The sequence below is a fragment of the Pogona vitticeps genome, chromosome 2 (assembly GCF_051106095.1).
Source record: "Pogona vitticeps strain Pit_001003342236 chromosome 2, PviZW2.1, whole genome shotgun sequence".
Classification (NCBI taxonomy): Eukaryota; Metazoa; Chordata; class Lepidosauria; order Squamata; family Agamidae; genus Pogona; species Pogona vitticeps.
The window spans coordinates 69,880,118-69,892,294 of NC_135784.1; positions in this window are offsets into that span (position 1 = coordinate 69,880,118).

Below are 12,177 nucleotides of genomic sequence, written 5' to 3' on the forward strand. Positions count from 1 at the left end.
CTGATGTGCTCCGAGCTGAGAGAGCAGCTGGGAAACCCAGAGGTAGTGACCTTGAGGCCTGGGAATCTCTAATCTCCACTGGCATCCCTAGGAGGTGACACTAGAAGAAGACCCAGGTGAAGAGGAATGCCCCCTAGAGAAGGCAGGGACATCTGGTTGCTGGGATCTAGGGAACATAAAGCAGGCTTTGGAGACGGGAAAGGAAGACTATGAGATGAGGGAGACAGAGAGCAAGCAGAGCAGAGGAGAGAATGCTCTGCAGATGTGATCACGGGAGAGGCTGAAAAGGCGGGGTACTGGTGAGATGCCTTAGAGGAGCCCCAGAAAGGCTACCAAGGAGAGGTACCCCCCCCCAGAAAAACTAGAGCCCCCAGGTGACTGGGAGTATTATACAAAGAAGGTCCCTGGACTGGGGTTATGGTACAACTGAGAATATCTTGGGAAGGGGCTGAAAGGCACTTAAATCCTAAGCCTCTTCCCAAGCCCAGTTACTAGGTGGGAGGTCGGGAAAGGAAATGCTGGGATTAGAGGCATCGGCAGCTAGAAGCCCAGACCAATGAACTTGCTACAATTGCACCTACTCCAGGAGCTGAAAAACAATGCCCAGCTGAGGGACAATGGTCCCCCAGTTAGAACCGGGACAGCCATCACTGCCTTTGGTGGGGAGCATCTAAACCTTCCCGGTTGTGGACAGGGAGGAGGCTGGACAACAGGACAGAACCTGTTGAGAAAGGATGGAAAAGAGACTGAACTGGTGGCAGTAACCTGGCCCCGGGGGCAGGGGGGGGAAGAGACTTTTGGACACTAAAGGACACTTATGGGAAGTGAAGAGAACTACCCTTGAAAGGAGCCCATTGCATCTCCTTGTCAGTGAAGCTTCTACAGTGTCTTCTATGGAATCAAGGATGCAGGAAGAAGCTGCCACCAAAGCTGCCACACCTGGCAGGGCCACAAGGGTTGATAAAGCTATTAATGTAACACAGAGTAATATATCTAATACTTGCATGTGTGTACAGACCAAAAATCACAAATACTTGATTTTAAATGCAATAACACTTCTCCCCCTCCGCCAATCTGTATAAGGATATACGTCCCCATATATCAATTCATTTTCATGAATATCAGCGATCTTTGATGCAGCCATATTGGACTAGTCCCAACTGAGTTAGAAAGTGATTTAGGTTAAAAGCATTCATCTCTTCAAAGTGATGTGTCCTGAGGAAGATTAATTAGCCAAATATAACTATTTCCATCCCATTCAGATTAATGGTTGCATTTTTGCCTTTTCTATCCTTACTTGGAACAGAATAATTTTCCTGCAGTTATTGCGTTTGAACAGCAGGAGGCAGCATGAAATTCAATTTAGACATCCTTTCCACCTAGCTTGTGTCTATAGGCAAAGCTTCTTTTAAAAAAAAAAAAAAGTGTAATTCCATATAATTCTTTAATGGAGCTTAATAGGTTTAAGATTGCAGACTTAAAAATCATGGGTGAAAGCTGTTCTTCTTCATCTAGTTCCAGTTTCAAACTGCAGCAAAAATCTAAGAGAGAAGGATGAGAAGACCCGGGGGGGGGGGCCTGGAAGACAAAAAACAGACTGATTTTTTTTTTCATGAAAACCATTTGTGCCATATTTTTCAAGATGAAAATCTAGCCTACAGCTTTGAAACCTCCTCTTTCTAAAGTGGTGGTTTCAACTTCCTGAGGTTAAACTGGCCCATGGATGTCCCCCTGCACATCTTGAATTTGTGTTGCCCTGATCTGATGGCAGAGAGGTGGTGGCCAAAAAGAGTTTTTAACCAAAACAATGGGGGTGTGGTTTTTCATTTTCTTTGAACTCTAACTTCCAGAATTCTCCAAGAATTCCCCAGGTCGGATTTGGGAGGGTCAGCCCACAAATAACTATCTATATACACCTATATTTTGCTCACTAAGGGGCCTACCTCCTAGGCTCTGTAGACTTCTCCAACCTTGCTTCTTGTTGGTGATATCGAAAGAAAAGGAAGATGCTTCCTGGGAGTCATCGTTCTCCAGGAGGTTCCCTCTAAGGGAGTTACGGTCCAAAACAACTTGTGTCGGCCAAAACGTACCAAAGGTTCCCCAGTGCCAATTTAGGGGTTGACCGTTGGTCATCTGAATCCTTTGATACAATGGAACTAGTGTTATCAGCTATTACCACCAGTAACATACGCTTAGCTGTCATGGTTCATTACCTCTCTTTTGCTGCAAAGTGCACAGCACTAAGGTCACATCAGATTGCTCATGACAGGAGAAGAAATCCTATAAGATCACTAGTGGGCCACTGCTTCTCACTTACTCCTTGCCACTGAAACATACTGATTGTCCTGAAACGTTCTCATTTGGTTGTTGTGGGTTTTTCGGGCTCTTTGGCTGTGTTCTGAAGGTTGTTCTTCCTGACATTTCGCCAGTCTCTGTGGCCAGCATCTTCAGAGGACATTCTCATTTGGTTAATTTTTCTTTATTTTGGAAGAATTTAGAATTACCACCTTTCTTGGTAACGTATCAAGAGTGACGGGACTACCCACCCTAAGATTTTTGCATTCTCTAGGAGACTCTCTTTTTATAGATGGGAATAGATCACTTTACATGTTCACATAGCCTATTTATTTATTTTAATTTAATATTTGTGTCACTTTTTTAAAAAAATGGACACCTTTAAGAGGCTCCTCCGTCCAAAAAAGAAAGAAAAGCAAATAATTAGTAAAAACACAGTGCTCTTTATAAACTCTTGAGAAAGCTGCTTTTTGTTGGGGGGGGGGTTATTTTATTGGTATAGAAAAGAGTCTTTCAGGCATTTCTAAAGGACAGTTAGGATGGGGTCTGGTAGATCTTCAGCTGGAGCCCTTGCACAAAGGGCTCCCTCCCTACCAGTCTAATTCCCTTCCGAGGCAGGTGTGTTGCCAATCTTGAAGTTCAGTACAGCTGGAATAAGGACCATGTGGCCCTCCAGATGTTTCAGGATGAAACTCTCAGCATCCTTCACTACTGGCTATGATGTCTAGGACTGACAGGAGTTGTAGTCCATCAATATCTAGAGTAGGGGTAGATGATATAAATGGAGCCAAGGGTCGTTTTTCAGAGTGAAAGATGAGGGCCCTGCCTCCAAAGGAACAGAGCTAAAAGTAGAGAGGTATGGCCAAAGAGGCTACATCACCCCACACACCACATCAAAATCACCCCTATGGGCCCTAGAGGGCATAAGGAGAGTTTGTGAGCAAAACGTCCTTCTTTTCAAAAAACTTCAAAAAGTGTGTGCAAGGATCTCTTCCCTCCTCCCCAGGAATGTTTTAAAAATGTCCCTGCATGTTGCTCACCTCCTTTAATTGGTTCCACTTTCCTCACTCCTTTTGCATATCTTATATGTTCACATTACTGATAGGTAGGACTGATCTAGTAGGGATGTGATGGCGCTGCGGGCTAAACTGCAGAAGCCTGTGCTGCAGGGTCAGAAGATCAGCAGTCGTAAGATCAAATCCACGCGATGGAGTGAGCTCCCATCATTTTTCCCATCTCCCGCCAACCTAACGGTTCGAAAGCATGCAAATGCAAGTAGATAAATAGGGACCACCTCGGTGGGAAGGTAACAGCATTCCGTGTCTAAGTCGCACTGGCCATGTGACCACGGAAGATTATCTTCAGACAAAACGCTGGCTCTATGGCTTGGAAACTGGGATGAGCACCGCCCCCTAGAGTCGGACACGACTGGACAAAAATTGTCAAGGGGAACCTTTACCTTTACCTTTACCTAGGACAGATCTAAGAACTACTCAAATGTCAGCAGACATGGGGATATGACCTTTTGAATTTTTTATTATACATACATACATACATACATACATACATACATACATACATACATACATACATACATACATACATACATACATACATACATACATACATACATACATACATACATACATACATACATACATACATATGACTTGTTGAAATCAAGGGGGAACCTGACACACACACATATATATAAGCAAAAGTTCTTTTTAATATGTTATTGTAGCCAAGCTGGTAAAATGATGTGACTGTGAATATTTGCAGCTGGTTGATAGGTAATATGAACAGAGTGTTGACAAATTGGTTGTTGTGGGTTTTTTGGGCTCTTTGGCCGTGCTCTGAAGGTTGTTCTTCCTAATGTTTCGCCAGTCTCCATGGCCAGCATCTTCAGAGGACAGCCGACTACAGAGATTGGTGAAACGTAAGGAAGAACAACTTTCAGAACACGGCCAAAGAGCCCGAAAAACCCACAACAACCATTAGATCATGGCTGTGAAAGCCTTCACGAATACATGTTGACAAATTGTTCTTGTAATCCTGTGACAAGTGTGACAAGTGTGGAGCTTCACTGGGCTTGATGTTTTCAAAACATAAATAATGTAGATGAAGGGCGTATTACATTTGGCAGTGATACCAAACTTCAGTTGGCAGCTAACACTATGGAAGGCAGAATCAAGATTCAAGATCACCTGACAGATTGGAGAACTGGGTCAACCAGCACCACTAACACCACCTAAGAATAAATGTAAAGTGCCACATTTAAACAGGAGAAATCAGATGCACACATACAGAATGGGTGGAAGCTGGTTTGGGAGTGGTATGAATCTACAGTCTTAGTGATAGGTAGCAAGAAATACTAATGAAATACTAGGTTGCATCACCAAAAGTACAGTGTCGAAAAAAATATTATTACCAATCTACTTTGTTGTGTTCAGCCCTCACCTGAAATATTGTGACCAGTTCTGGGTGTTAGAGTTTAAGAGGGATACAGACAAGCTGAACTGTGTTGAGAGAAGAGTGACTAAGATGATAAAAGCCACAGAAACCAAGCTATATGGGGAATGTCTGAAGAATGGTTAAAGAGTATGTTTAGCCTGGACAAAAGAAGAACGAGAAGTGATGTGGTAGCCATTTTCATACATTTGAAGAATTTCACATGGAGGATGGACTGTGGTTGTTTTCAGTGGCTTTACAGCATAGCATCTAAATTAATTCGAACAACAAGAAAGGGGTTTTCAACTAAATATTAGTTAAAATTTCTGAGAGTAAGAACATGGAATGGACTAACTTGAAGGGTGGCAAACCTTCTTACAGAAGAGGTTTTTAAAGAATGGTTGGATGGCTATCTGTCATGGATGCTTTACTTAGATGAAGATGTAGTGGGGGTGCCATCAAATTGGCAATCACCACCAAACAAATGCCTTAGGTAGCTAACATATTGGAAGGCAGAATCAGGGTTCAGGATGACCTGACAGACTGGAGAACCAGACCTTCAGTAGTGGATTGGACTTGATGAATTCTGTGACTTTAAGACCTGAGCTTGTCCTAAGAGTCAGGTCCTTTGATCATGAAGAACATCAAGGGAAAAGATTGATTTCTTGTACTTCTTCTCACATTTGTACTTCTGCTCAGGAAGCTCAGGACAGTATACAAAGAGATACCGAAATCTCATCGGATTCTCTTCCTCCATGCTTCCCCACCCAAGAAGATTAGATTAAGAATCTATCTAAGACCACCCACACAGTGAGGTTCACCACCAAGGAGGGTTTTGAAACTCAGTTTCTCAGTCCAAATCCGATAGTCTGCCTGCTACATCACCAGGCTGTATGATCTAGTTGAATACACAGCTTTGAAATATCTGTTAAAGTACTCTGAAGCCATCCACTCGCCTAATGAATTCCTAGGGCAGAAAGAGCAGCAAGTGTTGCCCTGAGTAGCCATTGATCAACCTTCGAACGGAACAAAGTGAAGACACTTTATTTGCAGTTGACAACCATGTCACCACATGACCTTATCAAGACTCTCTACTGTGGCAAACCCTTTCCGGTTGATAGCATGCAATTTATACTTAACAGAGTGGAGAATCAATCATTTTCTTCAGTCAAATGGGAACACAGAGAGCAGCGGTGGTAAGATTCCTGCAGAAGGGGAAGATGTGCTTACACCAGACAGTGGTTCCCAAACTGAGGTTTAGACATTTGTGAAGTCCCACTGAAAGCAATGCAATGCAGTGTGGCAGATGTGTTCCTTTATTTTATTTTTTTGTTGGGCCTTAGGCCCCAACTAGCTGGATCTCACATATATGCAGTTGTTTGCTTGTTTTTAAAGCAAAATGTCAGATGTGTATATTTATTTTTTTATATTATTTTATATTTTTGTTCCATTTTTACCCTGCCCATCTAGATTTGGGAATCTACTCTGGGCGGCTTACAGAATATAAAGATAAAAACAGCATTCGGATAATTTGGTTGTTAAGCGTGATAAAGATCAATAAAGCAAACAGGGTTGAATATGGGAAAAGGAAGCTATGTAATGGGAGGGGGGAAGGCCTGCCGGAAGAATCAAGTCTTCAACTTGTTTTTAAAAATTCCCACCGAGGGTGCCAGTCGGATCTCTGGGGGTGAGGTGTTCCTTATGATGTACGTGTTTGGGGGGTATTGCTCAGGATCTGTGGGGGATTTAAGGCTTTCCCTTTTCGTCAGCTCCTTTGGGAGAGCACACCAATCAGGAGAGTAATTTAATTCTTTCTCTCACCGGAATTCCAGTGAAAACAACCTCCTTAAATGGCAGTTTTTTTCCTGGATGGAAAAGTAGTTGATGGAAGGTGGGAGGCAATGAGGAGTTAGCTCAGGGGGGAAGAAATAATTTCCTTCCAAACATATTCAGTCATACAGCAGCTGATACTCTTCCTGCCTCTTTTCTTTTCAAATGATACTTGAGATGTGCATGAGCATTTCCCCTTTCATCGGATTTGGCCTTTAGTTGTCTGACTTGGAGTTCCTTGATTAAAGACATGCATCTCATGGAGTAGTTCAGATTTCAGACCTGAATGTGTATTCCGAAGAAAAGACGAGCAAGTTTTATCTGTCAAGAAACGGAGCTCACTGCCTCAGATCCATGAGACAAAGTGCCCTGCAGTGCAGGACAGGCTGCATCGAGTAAAATGTGTTAATATTTTAAGACGCCTTGAGTTTTTGCTAGTGCAAACTAACACAGCCACAGTCCAATAGAGTCAAAGTATTAAATACAGTTATACACCCAAGGTCATTTTCATCACTTGCTATATTTTGTTATTACTACTGCTACTACTACTACATTATATTTCTAGCTGGCTGGATAGCTCAGTGGTTTGGGTCTCTGGCTTGGGAGTTCAATTCTTGAGTGTAGCTCCAAGGAGAAGAGGAACCCTCTGTGGCCCTGTACAGTCCCAGGTACTCCCAGAAGAAGGCAGTGGTAAACCAATCCTACTTTGTACCTAGAGTAACTGCCCAGAGCAGACCTTTGTCTAGATGGGCCGGATAGAAATCTGATAGGTAGGTAGGTAGGTAGGTAGGTAGGTAGGTAGGTAGGTAGGTAGGTAGGTAGGTAGGTAGGTAGGTAGGTAGGTAGGTAGGTAGGTAGGTAGGTAGGTTGATTGATTGATTGATTGATTGATTGATTGATTGATTGATTGATTGATTGAAACCCCTAAAAAGGGTTGCCGGAAGTCCAAATTTTTATTACAGTGGGGTCTTGACTTGAGAACTTAATCCATATTGGAAGGCGGTTCTCAAGTCAAAAAGTTCTCAGGTCAAATCTGCATTTCCCACAGGAATGCATTGAAAACCATTTGATCCGTATCTGCTCTTTTCCGTCCATAGAAACTAATGGGAAGCTGCTATTCTGCCTTCGACCACTAGAGGGGGATATTTTGTTTCTTTTTTTCTTAGGTCAAGAAAAGTTCAGGGAAGGCAGGGAAAATACAGTCCAGGCAGTCCAGTACCAGGCAGTCCGAAGACTGTCTCCCAATCCACTCTCTAAACGCTGGGAAGAGCGAGGAAGCAGACAGGCACCCTTTTCACTGGCCAACAGTTAACTGAAAGTTCAAATTTTGCACTTTCCCTGCCTCCCACGTGGGGTTTTTTCAGTTCTTAACTCAAATCTAAGTATGTAAGTCAAGTCAATATTTTCCTATGAGAGTGGTTCTTAAGTCAAAATGTTCTTAACTCAAGCCGTTCTTAAGTCAAGACCCCACTGTATTATATTTCTTCCCTGCCTTTTGAAGTAATGCTTAAAGCAAGCTCAACAGCATCATAAAGCATCTCAAAAACAAGCAAAATCAAATTCAGCCATGGCATCATTAAACTCAAATAAAAAGAAACACAAGTAATTAAAATGCTCACACGGTGGACACAGTCATTCCAATAAATTATAAAACATTGCATGCCAATTTTAAAAGACGTGCCTTTACACCTTTCCTTGAAACAGTCAGAGTAGACACTGATCACTGTGGAATGCACTGAAAGGAGTCCAAATAGTCCAAGACTATTTTTATTACATGTCAGCTATCAAAATGCTTTAGAAATGTCAGCTATTGAAGGAAAAATATTAAAATGGAGTATCAAATGATGTCAAGTGTAGACACAAAGGGCATTTTCTATAGTGCCAGCACTTCCTTTAGGTGTGTTCCCAATGCAGATGTCTTCAATTTACGCACAAAGTCCTAGTAATCTGAATGAAAGGTATCATCTGTTTTATCACCCTTGTATTGCCTTCTTACCTGAATTTACTGAGTTTCCTGGGTTTTAATATTGTACTATAGTAAACTGCTTTGGGATTGTTGAAATGAAAAGTGGTATAAGAAGCGTCACAAAATAAATAATACTCAGCAGGTAGTTCAACACTTTTAACTTTGACACTCTCCCAATTTCAGGAGAATTTTGGGAAGAAAATTGAACTATCATCATACGGCATTGTAGCTGATTTCTGAATCAGAATTAAGCAGTACTAAAGGTGTTAAAAGACTATGAATCTGGCAGCACTTGATCTAATCAGTAGGAAAACACGACACTTGTCAACTGTACTTTCTGTGTGCTTTTCACAGACAGACTCAGGGAATCCTGTTTTTCCATGAATAATAATTCTGAACCCCTTCTAATCCTTCTCCCCAACTTTTAAACATCTAGAAAGCAGGAAGGCATAAGTCAAGTCACTCAATAGGTTAGGTATCTGGTGGAAGAGCCAGATGTTAGTGAGTTAGCTTTTTAGTTAGTTTTAATTTCTGTGCTGCCTTTCTTCTAGTGAAGAGAGCCAAGGCCACCTTACAAATCAACTGAAAACATGGTAAATTTTTGCATTAAAAACTATTAAATATACAATTCTATTAAAACATTTAGTGAACCACTGAGTACTCTATATCTAGGAAACCCTGGAAAGGTTTGCCATAAATCAGAATCAACTGGACTTCAAGGAATTGTTACTTAGAAGTCATGTTGAAGCACATAACATCTTCTGTGCAGAATTGTCAAAAACTGCTTATTTTAAGAGAAAGATCCTGAGCCATTCATGATTCAAATGGCATCTTACATTTGAAGTGCTTCTACCACATTGTTAGCCTCATATTGCAACACAGCACTATACATAAGTATGTCTTTCCTCTTTTGTATGCAAACCAGCACTGTAATGTGGTGAATGTGGCAGAAAAGTTGAGACCAATATCAACAGGAGGCTAGACTTTGTTACTGAACTCCTGCTAGGGTCACCCATGGTGGAATAGTCAAATCTGAGATACAAGACCAAGACCAGAAACAGATGCTAGAGAAAATCTGTAAATAGAGCTGAAAGCACTTTAATGTTGCCAAGAGGTGATCCAGGCAGTCTTTCCTTGTTTGTGAAATCAGACCTCAAAAGAATCAAGGGCTTAAATCCTGAAGATGAATTATCGCACAAAGGAAGCTAATCTGCATAGTCCAGGAGATACAAGTAGCTTTGTGCTGTGGCACGCTGTCACTTAAGAACATCCATCTTCTTACCTCTAATGTCTGCTTCTGACCTGCGATGCATCCTTCCTCTACCTCAGTAGAAAAATTTGGTTGTTTCAGTGGTGATGGAGGCAGAAGCACTATGGAAGGGCAGCTACTGGGCAGCACCAGGAGCAGAAAAATGACCCTGGCAAAGTGCCTTTCTTAGGTGGTGGCAATGAAACTGTACCTAATTCCTAAATGCTGTGCAGATAGTGGCAATGGTAGACCCCTTAGGAATATGATGCCTCAACAACTCAGTGATGAGACCTGAGCAGCTATGCAAATAATCCTTTTATTATTATTATTATTATTATTATTATTATTATTATTATTATTATTATTATTATTATTATTATTATTATTATTATTATTATTATTATTATTATTATTATTATATGCGATCACATTGCTCTAATCACTGTGGAAAGGACAAGAATTATTTATTTCTTGATTCGTAGCATTTGACTTCATTTCAGTCTGACATTTTAGTCCACAGCAATGAGCCCATGGTCACCTATTGGGAGGTGGCATCTGGTGGAGACTGGAATGTGGAACTCTCAAGTCCCAGCCCAGTGACTTTTTCATCCCTGCCCGATAATGGCTCACCCTTTAACTGCAATTAATTCTGGGGCAAGGGTGGGCAATACTTTTATTAGACCACAAAAATATCACAAAGACATAAGACATGTCTAGACTCCACATGAGTCTTCATCAGGGGTCAAGTTGAAAGCTAGTTTATGTCTGCAGTATCTCTAGCCTTGCACAAGCTATCTAGCCCCAGATTTGTGCCCAGAAAGTGATAGTAACCACTGCTGAGTATTCTCTACTTAGAAAACCCAGGAAGGGTTGTCATAAATTGGAATTGGCTTAAAGGCATGTATTTAATTTATTTATTAAATCAATAAATCAACCAACCAACCAACCAATTAAGATGTTTCCCACTCTTGTCTTTGTTGAGAGTTCTGGAAGGCCAGCTCTCTAAAGGTGAGAATTGGCCACAGACGGCCCCTTTTCTCTTTTCTACTCAGGTTCCACCCTCTTCCAAAGACTAGCACCTTTTTTGAAATAAGACTCAGGAGGCTGCCTTTACGCATTAAAGCATTACAAACCACTTTACTCACTTATTCCAGGTGTACAGCAGGCTATCATGGTTCAGAGTTGATAGAAGAAAACAGAAGAATAAAAATAGTTAAAAGGAGTTTGTTTCCTAAGCCCACCGGGCTGGAAAAGATCTCCAGGCTGCAGAGATTCAGCCTAGGGTTGTTCATCTTGCAAAAGGTAAAAGGTAAATGGTATCTTCCAAACACATGTGGAAGAGAAAGGAGGAAGAAGGGTGGAGTATCTCTAGCCCCAGAGGAAAATAAGCTCCTCTGATTAATCAGCATGCAAACAAACAAGCAAGTTAGTTTGTGTGAAAGAGGCCCCTTCATCCCATGTATAGAAATTTGTATCAAGATTGTTACTCAACACCCCTTCCGAATCTAGCATGCATTGATTTCAACAATTCCTCTTCAGATTATGCACAAGGACCACATGGCTTTCCTGGATAACACTTAATGACTCAAATCCTGTTGCATAATGCTAAGCTACATTATAATAGGCCCACTGAGTCAGTGAGGATGTGTTCAGTCAATTTCTCCCAATGCTCTATTGATTCAAATGGACCTACAGTACTCTAGCTTTTTTTAAATGTTGAGCTTAAGATCATTTTTTGCACTCTCCTCTTTAACCCTCATTAAGAGGGTCTTTAATTACTCCTCACTTTCTGCCATCAGAGTGGTATCATCTGCATATCAGAGGTTGTTGATATTTCTTCCAGCAGTCTTAATTCCAGTTTGGGATTCCTCCATGATGTATTCTGCATATCAGTTAAATAAGCCAGGGGACAATATACAGCCTTGTCGTACTCCTTTCCCAATTTTGAACCAATCAGATGTTCCATATCCAGTTCTAACTGTTGCTTCCTGTCCCACATATAGATTTCTCAGGAGATAGATAAGGTGGTCAGGCACTCCCATTTCTTTAAGAACTTGCCATAGTTTGCTTTGGTCCACACAGTCAAAGGCTTTTGCATAGCTAATGAAGCAGAAATAGATTTTTGTTTTGTTTTTTGGAACTGTCTGGCTTTCTCCATAATCCAGCGCATGTTAGCAATTTGGTCTCTAGTTCCTCTGCCCCTTCGAAATCCAGCCTGTATTTCTGGGAGTTCTCGGTCCACATACTGCTGAAGCCTACCTTGGAGGATTTTGAGCATAACCTTGCTAGAGTGTGAAATGAGTGAAATTGTACAGTAGTTGGAGCATTCTTTGGAACTGCCCTTCTTTGGGATTGGAATGTAGACTGATCTTTTCCAATCCTCTGG